Below are 14,744 nucleotides of genomic sequence, written 5' to 3'. Positions count from 1 at the left end.
TGCCTGCCAGGCGTGCAGGAGAGGGCTACAGGCTCTGGTAAAACTGTGGTTTAATATACTAGCAAAGCCATCCGTTTTCTCTAAGAATTCTCTCTCTCTCTCTCTCTCTTTATTTTTTAATCGTCACTCAACAGGGGTCCACCGTAAGCCTGCCAAAGGGTTTTCACAGGCTGAGGGGCACCTAGGACAGACTGAAGACCAGGCAGAGAAGAGAAGATACCGGAGACCTAAGGTTAAGATTGACCCAGACAATCAGTTTGCTTTTCTGTTTTACCTTTCCAAGCCAACGGGCCGTAACATATGCGTGGCTGTAGTTGGTATGTAAAACACATTTTCAGACCCCAAAATCCAAAGTGTCTGAGAAATATCTTGCATGACATAGTCATCTTACTCTAAATAATTCTTGTAATAGCAGATGAGTTTTTAGTCCAGAACTATGTGCCACTGCACACAAAACTGCTCTTGGGATCACGCAGTTTTCAACCCTGGCCACAAGTGCATGGACATGACCACAGATCTTTCCCTTTTCTTCTGTAGAAGGATACAATGACAGGGAAAATTCAAGCTGTTTTTATGCTACGAGTGCTCCCAATCTTCTCAAAATAGCATGAAGCTTAGGCCAGAATGTGGTCAACCATTCATGCAGAAGATGCAAATAGTAATGAGCCAAGAAGTATACTTGGCATAAGACATGTGCAATGCATTTGAACAAAAATTTGGTATTCTGATTTTTCTCCAGTAGACTTAGATTTTAACTAACCTACCACCATTATCCCATTCTTCTAGAACAGTTGTCAGAGCGGTCATGGCTTCATATTCTCAGTATTGCTACAGAAAAGCAAGCAGACACCCCCAGTTTAGGTACCATAAAGGAGCGATACATTGCTTCTTGCTTCAGTTCCCCTGAAAGACCAGTCCTGGCTTTTGATGCATATCCACTCTGGAGTGGACAGACAGGGATCCTATGCTGTCTTTCGTTAAACTAGTAACAATAAAGACACCACGAAGTCTTTAGACATGTGAGTGACTCAACTGAATGCAGGAGAACTGTGTTGGTGAGTCAATCTTGCTTGTGTAAAAACTGCAATACCTCTGCGGGGGAGCTGGGATAGTAGCAGAAAAAATTGCTAGGTGATGCCAACAGCATCAATGTTCTTGTTGCTGTCATAATTTTCACCCGCTCCCATAGTTTTGTTTTGAGATTGCATTTTTTTTTTTAATTCAGGCAAATGAGAGATGGATTTTAATGAGTTAATGAACAGTCATCAGGAGTTCCTTTTTTTTTTTTTTTTAGCAGGACCTGTCAATTTTTCACAGGCAAAAGATACCAGTTCTAAAATCATTATATTAAAATGCTGCTGCCATTAAAAGAAGATCACAAGACAGAGGTTTTGATTTTTTTTTGGTATTGCCTCTTTTCTCTTGTTTTTTTTTTAGCAGGACCTGTCAATTTTTCACAGGCAAAAGATACCAGTTCTAAAATCATTATATTAAAATGCTGCTGCCATTAAAAGAAGATCACAAGACAGAGGTTTTGATTTTTTTTTGGTATTGCCTCATTTTCTCTTGATAAAAACATTTTTCAAGATCTGATTTGTCTTTTGTAATTAATGCAAGACTGAGCGGGCTTAGGCAATGTACAGTTTAATAGGTTGTGGCAGCTCAGTCCACTGGGTTTTCAGCAAATGTTGTCAAATTGCAGTAAAACTGTCAACGTTTTTTTCTCTTTCCCAATTGCTATTAAATTTGAGCAAGTGATTGCATGCACGGAAAGTAGCTCTCAAGTTTTTGTTTTTTCTTAGGCAAGGATAAGATTCAGTGGGTTCCAAATGCAAGTCCATCTGGGCTAGGCTGCCTCAGCAACAACAAATTGCCTCTTGAGGCTTTCTCAGATTGTGATAAAAATGAGCAGATATTTTTATTTTCAGAACTAATTTTCAGAATGAGTTTAAGCTAGAAATTTGTTCTAGGGAATCAACTCAGACCTTGAGGGATAGCTGCCATTATAGGTGAGCATGAGAAGAAAGAAAACCCCAGTTAGTTGAAGATCTTTTACAAAACAGGCACTGAGATTTTAAGACAACTTGATTCAGGACTTGATGCCTTTGGAAATATTTGGGAACAAGAGTGAGATTGTCACCTTGATGCTTGGAGGGGTCCTTTACTGCATATAGTATCAGTACAGGTAACAGGGGCAGCAGATGCATGTCTCCATGGGGTAGGAGGGTGTGTGTCCCCTGCCACGGTGCTGACCTCGGCAGCTGCACTGATGCTGCTGAGATTGGAGCATCAGTGCTGGAGCTCACCACCCTGAGGGCACCGGCCATTGTGCCCATCAGAAAAGCAAAGGGGATGATGCTACTTTTTGCATTGAGGGAAACCCTGTGAAAGTGAATGAAAGTGAATCCTGAGAAGCACAGGCTGCCAGGACGATGTGTATCAGCCTTGTTTATGCTGGAGCCTCATGAAAGAAGCCAGTGTTGTTGCTGGAAAAGATGGCCTTTGCCTCCTGTCATTCCTTGCCTCTTGTTCTCTGGGCTGTCCCATCCTTTGCACTTGTTTCTTTCCTACAGAAACTTCTGCCCTTGCCTTCATCCCATTTCTTGAGAAGTACACGAAACCAGAGGATGTGATCAGGTCATCCTGTTTACAGCCCTGCACCTACACGGGAGGAGAGAGCATCAGTATATCCTTAAGACTTCTACTCCTTTCTGATTGACATTGGCTAATAGATGCCAAAATTAAAGGGGAGCTGAGTGGGTGGGACAAGCTTGAGAGACAGACAGACAGGCAGATTACTCCCATTAAATTTAATCTGTTTAGAAAATGAGGTTTACAGTATCCGCTGCTGACAGAAACTGCACTCCCATAGTTGCTAGGTCAAAGTTGAGATGGTTTAAAAAAATCTTTAGTGTAAATGCAGCCTTTGAAAGAGGTTTTTCCAGCGGAAGACTTCTACCGTGCTTGAGGTACAGGAATATCAGCAGGAACATGCCATGCCTGAAGCCATAAAGCTGACATACTTTGGGAGTCCTTTGCCCCTAGAACTAAGGGGTTCTGACCTGCAAAGAAAAGACTAGCATGAAACTGCAGGAAGAGGAGAGAGTAAACACAGTGCATGTTTAGAGCAAAGGACAGTACAGATCTGTTTTTTTCATAACTGTTTTTTCCCTTGTTAGTCTTGTGTTTAGTTCTTCCCATAACTCTAAAGGGAAGTGGAAGACATCTACTGTTTTTTTCCTTATGTTAGTGTTTTCCCCCTCGAGGCAAGCTCAAGGGCATATGAAGAAATTTGACATTTGAAATTAAAGAGCAATTTCTGTGTAAAAAGTAAACAGGAGATACAAATGTTTGAAAGCTATGTCTGTTTTACCTTAATTTAGAACCACCAGCTTCAGCTTCCCCAGGCTCTGCAGCAAGCCGCAGTCCGCAGCAAGCATGTCCCCCTCTGTATCTTCACCTTGGCCTTCCCATTTCATCTTATTCAGACTTCAGCTTATCTTGAGGGAACTTGGGAATCTCCTAGGTCATATTTTGCAGAAAAAAAATATTTTTTTTTTGCATAGGAAAGCTGGCTGTATTATACCCCAGTCTTTCTACTGTATAACACCATCTTTCTCAGAACTAACAACACGGAAAAATTTGTTTTACTGGATTTGTGTTATTCCCTTTTTCTGTTTTGGGGGTCATTTAGGAATGAGATAAGGAAGCACTTGCTTCCCTTTCACCTTCTAACATCTTTACAGTTTGAAAGCAAGCAGAATAATATTGGACACTGGTTTATAGTTCATCTGTTGGTTTTATACTCATGCATATTAAACACACAAGCACATGCACAGTTCTTTCTACACACTGAAAGGAGCTATAGAAACTCATAGGAAATTGTGTGTTTTAAAAGATTATTTACACATAAAACCGGTATACATTTGCAAAAGGCATGTTTTTGGCAGGGGATGCTGGCAAGCCTACAGAATTAACAACTCTGGGGATGGGCAACATCCAGGCCTGAGACAAGGAGTGAAAGAAGACATGGTCCAGCCAACTCCAGGAGGGACTTTGGTGGGGAGCACAGCCCTTGGAGCGATTTGCTCCAAGCAGGAATTTGAACTAATGCCATCTAATGGAGAGTGGGAACCACCGCAGCAGAAGAGAGGATTGAAGTTTGGGGTCAGGTCAGGGGAGCTGGGTGGTGGTTGCCCCCTGGGCCCTCTTTGGAAGGTATGGTGAAGGCAAAAGGTGAAAGCTGAAAAGAGAAAGTGGAGAACAAAAGTTTGCCCTATGAAAAGGAATATTTTGATTCGTTGGCAATTTTACTGTTCAAGCTGCCAGACTGTGTAAAAGGGGGAACAGGAATGACCACCAAATCAAAGAGGGGACAGGGGTTTGAAAACTTCATTCTTATTGTAGCCAGAGGAGAAAATGGCACAACATGAATCCATTCGAGGGGCAATGATCGCAAATGAGAATGGGAATGGCACAAAGGTAACCCGTTCCAGTCCTAACAAGGAACACTTGTGTGGTCCTAACACCCTTTGGCTCTTTTTTTTGTCCAATTTGCTGGTCTCTCTGCTAGAACGACTGCATGCTCACAGCCCTGGAGCAGTGCATTAGCAAATACTTCTTCATCTTTGAGGAACAGAAGCTTCCACTTTAATTACATTAATGCTAATCAATAAATGTCTTTGAACTGTGCTATAACATCGTGAAAGTGATGTTACAGTGACTAAGGCAATACTTGCTGTATCAGCCTATTCCAGCCACTCAGAGCACTCCAAAAAGTAGATTTTTTTTGTCTAAGATGAGCTGCGCTTATTCTCAGCAGAAAAGGTCAAGGGGCATACATTTCAAACCATGTGCCTGGCTCAGATATGTGCAAACACAACTGGACACACGAGCAGACCTTGAAGTGTCCATGCAGGCATATGTTTGCACATGCAAAGCAGGATGTATGCGTAAATGGGAGTTTGCTCACACACACTAACTAGCTGGTGTGGAAAACAGCATGAAAATATTGCTTTAATTGTTTTAGAAAGTGAAGCAGGACGGTGAAATTTGCCTGGGCCACTTCATGCTGTCAGCCGTTTCCCACTCTCCTGGGAAAGCACTGGGAAGGCTTTGCTGGTTTGTAGGTACAGCTTGCTGGGTTTACATCCAGCTGGAAGGGAAGTGGGACAGGAATTCAGGAGTGAATGACAGTGAGGGTCAAACAGGTCCGTACAGAAAAACCTCCTGGGGACTGTTAGCTGCTAAGTCTTAAAGCCAAAGTCGGAGCAGGCCTGGAGCAGGACTGAGGGTAAGTACGGGCCAGGATGAAAGCCAAGTCTCCCCAGTTAGTTGATCCTCTAACTCTTCATAGTATATATTTTTTTTGTAGAATGTTCAAATTTGTTAACAGAATTTGTTAAAACCTGATTAAAAGATGTGTGACTCCTATATTTCTAGAAAGTGAAGCAGGACGGTGAAATTTGCCTGGGCCACTTCATGCTGTCAGCCGTTTCCCACTCTCCTGGGAAAGCACTGGGAAGGCTTTGCTGGTTTGTAGGTACAGCTTGCTGGGTTTACATCCAGCTGGAAGGGAAGTGGGACAGGAATTCAGGAGTGAATGACAGTGAGGGTCACCGTACACCGTACAGAAAAACCTCCTGGGGACTGTTAGCTGCTAAGTCCAAAGTCGGAGCAGGCCTGGAGCAGGACTGAGGGTAAGTACGGGCCAGGATGAAAGCCAAGTCTCCCCAGTTAGTTGATCCTCTAACTCTTCATAGTATATATTTTTTTTGTAGAATGTTCAAATTTGTTAACAGAATTTGTTAAAACCTGATTAAAAGATGTGTGACTCCTATATATATATATATATATACACACACACACTTGGCACCTTATCAGAACACTCAGGAGAACCCAGCATTATGTATCGTTTAGCAAATAAATATACCCAGGCTAAGTTTATAACATACTTTACATTGTTTTTAATAAAAGATTCATAGTACAGATAAGAAGATGGGATGGGTGGTGGTTTCACATTTAGGGCTTAATTAGGTTTTCTATCTAACACAAAAAATATTTGTATAATTCTGTTTTAATTATCCATGCCAGAGGAATTAGCTATTTTCCCTCATTTGCATTTTTCAATACTTGCTGGTACTTAATAATCTAAAAATGCTGTCTTTTTTAGGACCCTATTGTCCTTCTGCTATTGTGGTATTTGGAAAGTACCCATCATGTATGTATAGTCAGTGATCTCATCTTCAATTTATTATCAGTATTTTGAGTAAAAGGAATAGAGTTTGAACAAAAGGAATAGACTCAAAGTGCTATGGACTGAAATAAATGCAACTGTTTATTTGAATGCATCATAATGCATTCATGCATTTCAGCAACATTAAGGCAAGATAATTTTCCAGATACGCAGGTTATAAAATGGCAGGAGGTGCTAATTTGTTGTCTAAATGAAACAGATTCTCTCTGAAGGTTTATATTCAAATGCAAATTTGAAGAGACTGATTTTGTACTGCTTTTAGATACATGCAGGAAAAGGAGCGAACGCTTTTATAGAGCCATTGCAGTGTGTCATCAGCAGTGCTGTGGGCAACCCAAATGTAGCAGCAATGCAGGAGACTTTCCATCGGCTTTCTTTTTCTATTCATCGAAGGTTTTATTAGCCCTATGTTAAGCCTCAAAGAACCATTCACAATGCAGAGCAAACCCTTAGGACAGTACTGCACCTTGATTCAAAATAGCTCTCTGCTAAAAACGAATGGAAAGCTGTCACTGCCTTTACACTGCTTTAGCTTATTTTAGTTATTTATTTAAGTTTCTCAGTTTCTTACAATAGCAGAAAGTATTGTTTGTCGGAGCTTTCCCTGATCTGTTTATTAAAGAACAATTATTGACATTCCTTGTTCTTATGTTGAGTGAGGAGGATGAAAATAATGGGCCACTGAGTACAGATTGTTGGACAAGACCACATTTTGGAAATGCTGTTGGCTATATTACTCACTGCTCAAGATCAGCCCAATATGAAGGAGTGCTGGTGAGTGCTGGTGCATTTGTCTATACCCTTGAGCCATCTCCACTTTTGCATTCAACAGATTGCCATTCCAGTCTTCCACATCTTCCTATAGATTACCTAAAAGGTTTGGAAGAAGAAAGTGTTTCACTTTGAGAAATGCCTACTCTTTTAGAGTATGGTTTTCTGAAATCAGTGACAAAGTACTCTTTGATTTCATTGACTGCGGGGTCAGTTCCTGAGGTAATATTGACTGACATAAGAACTTCCAACATATAAAACCTAGGTTGTAGTATAACATAAGACAGCTATTCCTATGATACTCTTCTATGCATTCAATTGTGCATTATTCCTCAAAAACCTACAACAAAAATGAATATGCTTTATTAAACGCTCAGTGAGAGAATTTTTACGTTGAATTACTGTGCACACTAGGTTTTACTGTCATTTTGTGGCTGTCAGACTGTTGGCTTTGAGATCCAGGAACACTACCAAAGCCTTACTGCAAATTCGGAAAGATAAACATATTTCTGGTATTTGGTGTGAGAACTTGCAGCCTTCGCTCTGAAGATGGTGAGGCACTATAACAAGCGCCTATTTCTTCAAAAAAAAGGAGACACAAATGCACTATTAGATTGTAAGGCACCTTGGGTGGAAATTTCATTGTTATCTGGTTTTGTTTTGGTTTTTTTTCAAGCTGAAATGTGTACACAGATTATTTTCCATTAATACTGAATGGTAATAATTAAAGCACACATTTGAAAACAATTTTACTGTAAGCACGACAACCCAAGGAAAAATAAAATAACATGTAAAAAAATACAGGCTCGGGCCACGTCAGCACACTTATTTTCCTCCATGGACTGTATTCCAGCCTGCTTAAATAAATTCTTAGACTGGATGCCTGAAGCAAGGCAAAATGAACCCTCACTGGCCGGAAGAAAATGAAAGTACAAGAATTGGCTGTGTTATATATTTTACAGGGTGTTAGACCTTCCTGTTTTTTCACATTTACCCAGACTGCAGAAATGTGAGAACTGTCAAAGACAAGACAACCTCCCACCCTCTGCTCTAAATAATGGTTATAAAATGTAAGTATGCCTCAGCATTTACATACATACATTTCTTTTTTTTTTTTGGTACTGAAATTAAGTATACAACACTGTCAAGGGACTATTTTTATTTTTTAAGATGCCTAGAATACCCAGCAGTGTGTTCAAATTCTTTGAGAAACATAATCATTATACTGCATAGAGGATTTCAGCTCCAAATACTCAAGAGCATCAGTGAGACACACACACACACTTCACTATAAGCAAACACTTCTCTTGCTTGGAACACAAAGAGCCGTCTTGTTGATAGTGTTTCAAGTGAGCCATTTTAGAGGTACTGTAATGGATTTACAAGAAGAGTTGACAGTGCTATCGTTAATCCCACTCATCAGTGTACAGGGATTTCCCCTTGGGAACCAAGTCCAACAGGCCTTTGAATCAGAAGACTTTCTTATTTGATGACTTCTTTACAGACCTGATCCTGCTTCCACTTCTGCAGTAGGTCAGATTAGCTAAAGGCATTGCAGGCATGTGCTCTAAAGAGAAATCTTGCAAAGAGTTTATAACAGGAGGGAACAGTAGATTGATGCTCTTGGTATGTCATGCCCATTGATTCATCTCTCATCACTATGGCTATACACTGGATATGTACCCAGGCTTTTAATTAGAGAATTCAATATCGTTTAAGCACACTTCAAAGGTTAAGTATGTGATTAAGTGTTTTTCTGAATCGCTCTCTGGAGACACCTCTCTCTTTCCGCTGAATGCAGAGGCGACCAGCTCAGCCTGGGTACGTGCATTTAGATGGCTAGAGCTGCCTGCTCTAAGTTCCTTCTCGGTGGATATAGCGCTAAAATAAGGTTGGACAGCTTCCCATTTCCCAGTCCCATATGTCAAGCTCCATCAGCCAGTGCCTTTCTCACCAGGTCTGACTCGCAGCATAAAAAACTCATTCAAGTTGGTAATAGACTCTCTTGGGCAAGTTCTGATGCTTTTTATGTTATAGCTCTGAAGGTTGCAGCAGGCTTCTTCAGCAGGTGTCTTCTGTTCATAAGTTTGCCCCCACTGTTTGTTTTCTTACTACTAAATGTTAACCCTTAACGTTTGGGAGAAAAACAATTGTGGATGTATTCCCTGCCAGTTCAGAAACTTTCCTGTCTTTGAGAGGGACATACAAAGGCATAGATGAGATTTTCCCAGATTTTCCTAGATTTTTGTAGGTTTGTCCTGCTTTACTTGGGCACAGGGTGGTGGTGTAGTAAGAGGTGGGAGGATTTTCAGGTGTTTTTTTTTCTAATGTGGGTGGGAGGTCTAATTTCCAGTCCTGCCCTCTCCTCACTCCATATCTTCATCTTCACCTCTGCTTCTGAATTTTTTACAGTCCTTCCTGGGGAAGATTATTCCCTAGAGTGAGTACTAGCCTTTCAAAGGCGCTTTATTTTGAACCAGGGGATCTAACAGAGGAAATGTGAAATACCTTTGACTTAGGAATAGCAATTATGGGCAGATGCATAGGCAGTCTGGGCAAGTAACTCAACATTAGTCCTTTGGTAGGCAAGAAATTAAACCCACTGGCGAGCAAACATGGGATAAGTGGGGTCAAGCCCCTTGCTCCTCCCAGTTCCTCCATCCCCATCCAACCTTCACCACGGCTGTCAAAGCATGAGGTGCGCTTCAGAGCGAGTTCATAGAGCAGCTCGTGCTTTGCTGCTGTACGGCAGAGTAGTGGATGAGATTTTCTACTGTCCTCATCATGGAGTCAAGAGCTGCTGTGGGAACGCAGCTCATGCAGCCTTGGCAAAGAGGCAAAGACTAGGCCAAAACCAAAGAGGTTTGGCTTATATCTACTATATTACTTTGGTAGCTTTATAAGAAAAAAAGAGGTATTAGTACCAGAATGATATGATATTGGTAACTACACATTAACTTCTGTGAGGTTTTATCTAAAAGCACCTTCGCACATGATATAGAGTAGTTCTAGATGGAGGTAGCACACACAGCATAAAAAGTTAAATGCACTTCTGTTAATGACATTACTTCTATATATTAATGTTGACCTCAGTTTCAGGTCATCTTTATAAGTTTCCGTATTGGTCCCAGAGTTATTCTGCTGGTATATTTTCCAAACAAATCCAAGAGGATTTCTTGGCATTCTTTGCTTCCTCTTCCTAAACGCTGCTAATTCATGGAGCACTTCTGCAGTATCACAGGGTTGGGAAACCTGTACTGTACACCAGAAATCAGGACTGGGTTGATGAAAGAACTTTTCTTGTGATGGGTGAGAAAGACTGATGCCTTTTTAAATGGAAAGGAAACTATATTTTAACATGCCAAACATATATATGTATGCAGATTTTTTTTCCAGTACATATAATATGGCTGAATAAAATTAATGTGAACAGGCGTTTAGTTTGAGAAGTCTCTCAAGTGAATAGAAATTTCCTGGAGTAGTCTATATTAAATGGCAGGTAACATACACCTGCTTCGTTCTCTTGATTCTCCTCTCATACATAAGGTGTGCAGTGATGTGGTGTTAGTGCAATGGGGGGACTCCTGATTTGGACCTATGTGGGCAAGAATGGGACCTCTTTATGCTGAGCTGATCAACATTTTGTTAACTAGCTCAGGAAAATATTTTGACTGATGGGACAAAATGCCTATAACACAGCACTCAATATGTTCAGTTGGCGTGGCTGTCATTTAAAACAGTGGGCTGAACTTTGAAAACATAAATTCCTCATATCTTTTCCCAGGAAAGCCAAAATCTTTCTTGATTTCAGTGGTGCAGAATCTGGCCTATCAAGAAAGTAATGTTGTTCCCAGAGGACTTAGCCCATTTTCAGATTTATGGGGTTAACTCCCTTACAGTTTGATTTAAAATATTGCTATAATGGGCTGTGTGAAGGTTTCAAATGATTCATTATTAGAGTAATACTGCTTTTTGCAGTAAAACGACCAACTGTTATTTCCATTTCTCCAGAGTTCTTAAGAGTTATAGCCTCTTCCTGGCATAATTTGGAAAACAGTGCTGATTCGCTCCGCTTTAAAAGCAGCTTTAAAGCATGATGGGAAAACGTTACATACCACATCTCCTTTTAGCAAAATTGCCACTGCTGCCTTTTAATATTTAGAAAGTGCAACACTAGCAAGAATCCTGCAATCATAGTCTTTCTTCTTGCATAGAAACATAATCAACTGTCTCAAGAGGGAATAAGACTTGAAACCGAAGTCTGGGAAAAATATTATCCTACCATGTCAGTGTTTGTGTGTTCATGATGATAGGAAAGTTTTTCTGTTTTAAAACCAATAACAGGTGGAATAATACCATTCTCCTTCTACATTTGCTTTCTCTCCTGTAAGAATTAAAGTGTGAAAAATGAAATCAGTAAAGGATTTTTCTGTTTTTTCTTTGTATTTGTTCTGCGTGCGCTTGATGCCCGTTTATCGGTATCATGGTGAATCCCAAACTCCTGACCGTGGGCTAGGCTGCAGCTCTGCTCAAGGGCAAAATAGTTGTGTCGGTGTCTGAGAGTCTGGGTTACAGAAGGCTGCAAGCCTTGGCGAGAATAAGATATTTGGGACTTGGTGCACTGTTTTTAAAAGGTAAAAAGGCACAGGCATTTTTAGATGACAGACCATGGTAATACTTCTGGGCAAAACTCTTTGGGGTAAATTCTTTGGTGGCAGCTGGATGGCGGAAGACATCCTGGTGCAGCTGTTTGTCCTTACCCTCCCACCGGCTCCCTACCACTTGCATCTGCCCATGGCACTGCTCCCGCAAAGCCTTTCCCTTTTTATAGACAACAGAGATGGACCAGGTTAACTTAATTGGTTTAAAGAGGAGATTTTTGCTGACATGACCCATTTTGTGAGAAACATATTGGGGAGCGATCCCATGAGCAGCTGAGCAGATAGGACAGAAACTGGTGGAGTCTCCATGTGGGGATGGGCACAAGGAGCAGAGGAGATGAGAAGCTCTAAAAGCCAAGCTCCTATGACGCTAGCAAACTCTGTCACTCAGCACGTCTTATTAGCCTGGGCACAGTGCCATGCAGCTGAGGGGACAACGTGCAGTCAGCAGTGGCCTTCGGATCTCTGTAACATGCCCCACTGCATAGTGTAGACGTCTACGTTGCATTTTCTTCAGATCATTCATGCTACAACTGTTTTTAAGAGGCTAAAAAAGCCTCAGACTTGACAAGATGCACAGAGTTGAAGTCCAAAACGAAACTATTAGCTCACCTAATGTGGGCTCCCATATATCTTAGGATATTAGATTTCACTTATTTATTTTCTTCAGGCTGGAACTGATCCAAAGCCTACTGCAGCCTTTGGATTTATTCCAGCAAGTTCAATGGGTTCTGATTCAGGCTTTGAATCAAACCTTAACTTTATACATTTTTGATTATTGAAAGGACTCTAATCCCCTCCTGCCTCCATGTGTGCTGATACAGAGACCTCATTTTCCATTGGTTAATGCTGGAATTTGTCACTCTGCAGGAAACATGCAACATTTTAAATCGATGCAGTCAACCAGTGTATTTTTCTAATAGATTTTGTGGGTATGTTAGTGGAGCCACGTGGCACAGACTCAGGACACAGTTGACATAAATTATTTCCAAAACTCAATGAGCTGTGAGCATAGAAGCAGAAGTATCGTCCTTCAGCTTCAAAATACAGGTCTCTGCCCCCTCAGTCACAGACGACGTCCCCAGAAGTGGCGGGTGAGTCATACACCCACTGACGTGAACCAGCATCCCTGTCCAGGTACATACTCCCAAAGCTTTGTGAAAAAAATGCCTGGGTGATTGCTAGAGTAAAGAAAAGCAGGCATTTCCCTTACAGCATTCACAAAAATAACAGTGGAAAGCAGAAAGTTTGGTCCAAGGCAAAACGTTCCTGTTTCTGGAAGCGGCAGAGAAGAAGAGGAGATGGAGAGATGACAAGGTAAACTCACAAAGCAAGGGTGGTATTTGCCCCGTGAGCCTGAGCAAGCAGAAAGAAATATTTCCCTCCACCGTGGGGAAATCTCCGTTCTGTGTCTCTCAGCAACCAAAAGGCAACAAGTACACACAAGCAAGAGGAGGTTGGCACAGTACCAGTCCCTATATACAATTATTGGAAGAAACTTAGATGTGAGTGCTGAAGAGAGAGAAATCCCTGACAGCAAGCAATGATGGCAGCTACATACAGAGTTACTTAAGAAATACCCACAAACTTCGTTCCCTGTATCATTTCAAAAAGAAAATAGAACCAATGTGTTGAAAGAAGAGTGCAAGGGTTAATCGTTTTACAGATATAAATAACATGAGGTCCAGATCACTCTGCAAATACAGCTTCCAGCTATGCCTGACTCAATAGCATTCCTTTACTCGTGGTAGTGTAATAAGACAATTCAGCACATCGCCAAGGTATTTTGTGATATGCTGTCATCTCCAGCCAACTTCTGAATGGTTGCGTGGTGAGAAGGGAGGCTTCACAAACTGATGCACTAACAATGTGCGGAGCTGCTCTCAGAGGAGCGTGCCAGATCTCAGTGAAGTTAACAGGTTGCAGTCTTGGTTCCAGTCCCAGCCTTTTTTCTGCCCCTCCCCCAGCATTTTAACACAATACTGGGGAGAAACTGTAGCTACCAGCTAATCACTGCAAGCTTCAGAAAAGTGTGATCTTTCTGATGACCTGCCCAGTAACCTAGGAAATCCTGAGCAAACACTGAGCTTCTAACTAGCCAATTAATGAACTATCAGTGCAATTAATGTTTTCATTTTATTTAGGACCTTTGAACATCATAATAAAGAGATTTATTCCTCTCTGCACTGCAGTGGTTTGTGGAGTGTCATAATTCAGCACTAATTCTCAGCATGGGCAAATGTTTGCTTCTTCTACGTATCTAAAAGCTCTGGAAAACCAGACTGCAGTTACTGCAGCCACCAGCAAGGGAAGAACTGGTGCCTATATAGGGGAGGTTACTGGTGAGGGAGATGCCTCCTCCCCATAACAGGAGCCATTGGCTCATAGCCTGGTTCCCCAAGCTGGGGATGTCATACAGCAGTTTCGATGCTCACTTGCCTTTGCTGTCCCATCCTTCTGGCAAAATAAATGCTCTTCAGGATTATAAGGAGCCTAGTCCTCTGAGACTAGGGCCATGAGAGGTCTTTCACCTCCCAGGTGAAGCTAGGCACAGCTCTGTCCTCACTGCTCTCAGGCTGCTGCAAGGCTCCTCGTGACCAGCCCACCATTTTAGAGGACCATCTCTAACCTCATCACTCTGGTGCTTGGAAACATTTTGATTACTAGCCTAAATATGTGCACGATCAATATTTACTTATTTACTGTTATTTTATTTACCAATATCTGTTAACACATTTATTCTTTTGCTTTTTCTTAAATGGGTCTTCTCCTTTCTGGTGTTTACTCTGTTGATACATTTACAGGACATTTATACTTCTTCAGTTTTCAGTTTGCTAGGTTGACATAGCCAAGCTCTTTAAGTGTCCTCTTATCCTCCCACTTTCAAGCTAGTCCTTCTCCTGTACCAAGGATTTACCTTTCATGGGTATGCTTGACTACAGCTGTACAAGGTATTTCAGTTGAGGTCTTACCCAGTGCCTTGTATAATGGCATTTATTCTCCCATCTCTCTGATGTCAATTCCTATTCTGATACATCCTGTTACCTGTTTGCTTT

This window comes from Aptenodytes forsteri, unplaced genomic scaffold (assembly GCF_000699145.1).
Source record: "Aptenodytes forsteri isolate BGI_AS27 unplaced genomic scaffold, ASM69914v1 Scaffold65, whole genome shotgun sequence".
Classification (NCBI taxonomy): Eukaryota; Metazoa; Chordata; class Aves; order Sphenisciformes; family Spheniscidae; genus Aptenodytes; species Aptenodytes forsteri.
Note: the sequence above shows the minus strand (reverse complement) of the source record.